The sequence below is a fragment of the Phaseolus vulgaris genome, chromosome 7, assembly GCF_051622355.1.
Source record: "Phaseolus vulgaris cultivar YP4 chromosome 7, ASM5162235v1, whole genome shotgun sequence".
In the NCBI taxonomy this organism is placed as follows: domain Eukaryota; kingdom Viridiplantae; phylum Streptophyta; class Magnoliopsida; order Fabales; family Fabaceae; genus Phaseolus; species Phaseolus vulgaris.
Window position 1 is genome coordinate 51,409,074 of NC_143504.1, and position 6,000 is coordinate 51,415,073.

Consider the following 6,000-nt stretch of genomic DNA (forward strand, 5'->3'; position numbering starts at 1 on the left):
TATTAAAAGGTACAAATCACTCTTTTAAAAAATACAAAAAAAATTACTCAAATTTGGAATTAAACAACTTAAATGAATCTCTTTAAAAGTAGATATCAACATAAATTTTAATAAAAAAATAAAGAAAAACATATTTCATTATTTCGTTTTACTGATGAATCTATGTTTTGTGATAATTGAATCTTTATTTTTTCTGTTGGAAAAAAAACATGACATTTTTCTTGCTTTTAATTTTACTTTTTTCTTATTTATTATTTTATTCACTTTTTATCAACTTTACACTGTTTCATCTATATGCTTCTTGAATTTTTCGTGATTTTCATTCTGTTAATTTTATTTAAATATGTAGTTAAGATTAATTTAGTATTTTAGATATTTCTAATATTTAATTACTAAAGTTTTCAAATTGAAAATATTTTATTTTTAAAATATAATAATAATATGATAAAGAGTAAACATATGAGAGTATTTGAATTGAAAACTTAACAGTATACACATACTACGATAAAATTATTTAATAACAACTAAGTTTAGAAATAAAAATAATTAATTATTTACTATTTTATAAATTAAAAAATTATTATTATATAAAATAAATTTTTTTATTAATAAAAAGTTAAGAAATTATTTTTAAATTGGTATTTAAGATTAGTTGTAATACCAAAAAATTTATCTAACTATTACAATACAAGTTCTACATATTTCTATATAACCTTAAAAATTTTCAAAAAATTCCTAATACATAATTAAGACTTATAGAAATACATTTATTTGTCATACAAGTTTCAAATCAACACCCCACCTTAAAGCTCTTCAGATCTCTGACATTGGTATGATCATTTGTTCGTGTACAGTCATCGCAATTCAAACACAACAAAAAAAATAAGGGTAAGCTAGTGAAAATAAAATTTTATAATATACACAATTAAATCAAAAGAGAAAGCCAAATTACATTATCAATTTCTCAATTATTCAATCTTCTTTAAATCTCAACATAAAACAATCACATAGATCTCGCATGAATCTACACATCCAGGATATTCAACAAACAACACCTTCTGGAGGATCCGTATTAAGTAAGTTCTACCAGGGACTATAACACCTGATCCAAAGATTAACAGCGAATCCAAGAGAAATGATCATGGAAAGTTCAATACAATCCAAGTTGTGCATCTCATATGTCACGATATGCATGAACTTTCTCATTAACTCTCACCACCTGTTATCTTAGTCTATGTGACTAAGATCATCATTGGAACTCAAAGAACTTTGTTACCACATAGAAATCAATACTTAATACACTACAAGCATTGGTCCATACATTATCCCAAATGTATAAATTCAATTTCATACCATTTTCATCATACAATATCATTCAAAATGTGATCCACAACATTAAAAAGTTTATTTAACATAAAAAAAACAATACTTAAATACTAAACCATCAAAATCTAATATACATATACAAGTTTAAATAATATATAAACAAATAACACAATATGTAAACACACAACATCCCTACAAGAGAAATTGAATATTGAGACCACGTCCCCTCCACATTCAGATCTTCTAGCCTAGGGTGCTATTAAAAATTAAATTTAGTTTCCCTTACTTTAATTGATTACTTTCCAAGCAACCTCTAGAATTTTATCCTCCTAATATGGATAAGCTTTAAGAATTAAGGGCCTAATGCAAGTTATCCAAGCAGAACAAAAATTCAGTTTATAGTAGAATAAGTTGAGAGGATTACTCTTCTCAACTGATCCTCTAAGATTGATGACTAAATCCTAAGAAAAACAGAGAATAAAAGATCTTTAAAGCAAAAATGATGAACTTACTCTATTTGAAAATCTGATCGGATAAAAATGTTTCTTAACTCCTCAGCTACAGCGTGGTACGATCAGGTTTTAAAATAAATGAGGTATGGAGTGAGAAATGAAGAGAAAAGAGAGAAGGGGGAGATGGAAAGAGAAAAAAGAAAGAAGAAAAAAACTCTGATTGAGGAGACACTTTTATTATGGTGTTACATTAGTAACTCAGGTTTTAGTTACTAAATACTTTATAATTAGTATTTAATTTAAAATTAAAAACTAATTTATAATAGTTACTCACTTTTTAATTGCTAAATACTTTAGATTTTAAATTATCTTTTCACTTAAAATTATAAATTAATTTAGAATCTAAAATAGTTAGTAGTTAAAATTTTGATAGTTATTTTTTTTATCAATTTAAAAATTATTTTATAAATTTTATATTAATAAAAAATTATTTTAAATATTAATAATTTTTTAGTTAATTAAATAAGATATAATTTAATGATTCACTATTTTTTTCTCTAAATTTGTTAACACTAATTAATAATTTTCTTTTGGTGACATTTTTGTGTGTATATATATTAGTAGTTTATAATTTAGCACATTTAGATAACTTATAATAACATAATTATTAAAGTGTATGCAAATGTAAATAATTTAATGTTAATTTTATAATGTATACTTTAATTATAGAAACATGTTAATATTTTCATACGGTGACAAACTTCACTAGAAATAATATTTGTACATCCAATCAATAATTATGTTGTAAATTGAGAGGAAGTGGAGTATTAGTAGTGTACTTTTTATCATACTTTTATTAATACAATTTTTTATTTATTAAAAAATAAATTTATTAAATAATATGTAGCCCATCTAATTTTATGATTTTTAATACATTTCAACCAACAGAAAAAAGTGTATTAATAAAAAATGTATCGGAATTTTAACATTTTTATTGAAAAGAACAATACGTGCGATCTTGAAATAGGTTTGTTTATATTATTATTACTAACGGAAAGATGACTTTTTTATCCACTTTTTTATTTTTATTATTTATATATATTATATTTAATATTAAAAATTAAATAAAATATGTCAATTAAATTAAAATAGTGTTTATGTATTTGTATTTTTTATTTTTATTATTTATATATAATTATTTTTAATATTAAAAATTAAATAAAATATGTAAACTAAATCAAATAATAAAAAAAATAAAAACTATGAAGATATGAAAAAAAATTCTTCAAAACATTCTCACCTCTAAGAAACTACTCCACATTTAAAATTTAAAATTGATAATTATATTTTACTGATAGTTTTTTTTAGATTGACAAAAAAAAAATAATAGAGATATTCATTATTATTATTATTATTATTATTATTATTATTATTATTATTATTATTATTATTAAATTACGAAGATCTCAGTAATTAAAATATTTAAACACAGAAATTATTAGCTCGCTTCTCTAAAAGTGAGAGTAAGAGTTGGATCCATCCATATAATGCATGTGAACCATTTCATTGATGCAACCCCTTTTCTCTCTTTTTCTCTCTTTTTGCTGAATTTTTTTAAGCTTTTTGCTGCATAATAGTTGCTTACTTGTGAAGCCTGGGGACATATGATTGGCTGCAAATTTGGAAAGCACATTTGTTATGGAGTAATTTAGTTAAGCACATCTGATTTTTTGTGAATTGTATTTGTAAAGATAATTTGTGTATAAGGGTTGATACACCTATAAAATATCCTATTTATTTCAATTTATATATTAGAACAAGAAAAAATCAAATTATGAGATAACTAATTTATTGGAAAAATAGAATAATCTTCAACTCCATTGATGAGTTTGAAAACTTGAACATAAACAAAGAACAAATCTGAATAAAAGAATCTGAAAATATATATAATACAACAGTTAAAAGAATGTATAGGCATGTTGGTATATGAGCAAACCCTCACATGTGGTAAAAATTGCAACCTAGCTAGGCTTATGGTCTAATTGGATCAGGTGATGGAGGCTTCAAAGGACCACGTGGAAGAACTTGTAACAGAAGACTATCAAATTCCACAGAACCCTGTTCATCATGCAAAGGTCTGCAACTTGCTCCACTTCGAGAAAAAGAAACCATGATGATGAACACGATCACTATAACCATGAAAAGTATCCTCCTAGCAGAGAAATTAGCCATGCCCGTGAATGCAGTCAAACAAAAACAACAATGCTCTTCAAACAATGCACCTCTTAGAATCGAGCTTAGGAACAAGTTTGTCTTTGGTAGAACACTGATATATGTTGCAGATTATTGGTGAGGATGGAGAAGAAGCTTGCATGCATATGTATATATATAGGTAAGGGTTATTTAGTTTTGCAATTGGGAATGCGTTGTGACTCGTTTTTCTTGACTGGGCAAATATACAAGGGTTTGAACTTGAAGGTTGAATTGAAAATTGAACGAATCAAACCTCGAAAACTAATAAACCATGGTCACCAAATATGAAAACGACTTGTGTAGACAAGTATATATAATAATAATACCATGCTTTGTTTTATACGTTAAAATGCCTTATAAACTCAACCACTTACTTATGTATGTTTCCGTTTAAATAGTTAAACCTAGTTTTTAATCCCCATAACCACGTACTAATTGTGATTTTTAACTAAAATGCAAATAAATAATATTTCTCCATTGAAAATAAAACCCTTTTCTTCCTATTAAAACCAGAAAGTCAAAAGGACACAATCCTTCGTCATGCTGTGTATTGCATGCTAATCCACCCATATTGAATTACCTATGTAAAACTTCTTGTCCCATGCTGACTTATCCATGCAGGAATGACGTATGTTATTTTACATAAATAATTTAAAATTTAAATTTTCAGAATTACTTCTAAAATAATTAACTTAATTATCAGCTAGCATTAAGATTAGTTAAATTATATAATTAGCTTTATCCTGTTTGGATATCCGTATTTTTTTAAATATTTTTTTATATAATACTATTATACTATAAATTTATAATAATTTTTCAAATGATAAATTTATAAATGTTATTACACATTCTAACATATATATATATATATATATATATATATATATATATAAATTTTAACAATAAATAAATAAAATAAAATAAAACATTTCAGGAGTGTTTCGACTCTTATACATATTGTTCAAAATCCCTTAGTTAAAAAGATAAAAGTCACAAACAAAAACTTGCATGTTATACCTTTCAATCTACAAACCAAACAACGCACACAAACCAGACAAAGGGTCAGAAAATACAAGTCTCGAAAATACAAGTATCGAAAACACTAAATTGAACAAACCAGTAACACCGTATACACACCTAACAAAAGCCTATAAAGTCCTTCCATCCAAAAGAAACAAATTAAAACAATACAAGGAAGAGAAACAACAAACTTCAATCCTTCATAACCTCATAACCAAATCAAGAACCTCCAACACATACTAAATTTCATTATTAACCAAAGATCAACTTTACTAGCACCCAACTCAAAAAAAAAACAACAAAGAGATAAAATATAAACCAACCAAAAGAAAACATATATGCCGAATCTCAAAAACTTACACCCACATATAACCCACATATATATTAGAAAATCTTTATATATTAATGTAACCACAGTATTATAAAACAACTAATAGTAAACTAAAAATATGTAATTTTACTTTGGAGAATGTTAAATTGATTTTAATTTCTCTTACTGTTAGTCAATGAATTACGATTTTTTATTTATTAAATATGAAAATGTAAGCCGATTAAAAAAAATAATCTGTTTTTCAAATCAAATTTGTAGCTTTGGGAATCGAAAAGCTGTGTGATGAGAACACGAACACGATGAAGGTTTTGAATCTGATTTAAGTCTAAGAAGGGTCAATGGTGAGGATAAAGAATAGATGGTGAAATTTTTTTTGTCGGCAAAATATAAATGAGAGGAATATTTTTTTTCTGTTGTTTATGAAAGGAGTAATGCAGAACTTGGTTAAGGAAAATACTAGTATGTTTTGTGGAGATAAGGTATTTTTTATGCAGTATTTAGTTTTTTTTTATATCTAAGCTGAAGATGTTAAAAACTGTTTTTTTTTAAAAGAAGTTAAATAAATACCAAAGTGATTTTTATTTATTTATTTTTATTACTGATTAAAAAAACTATCTA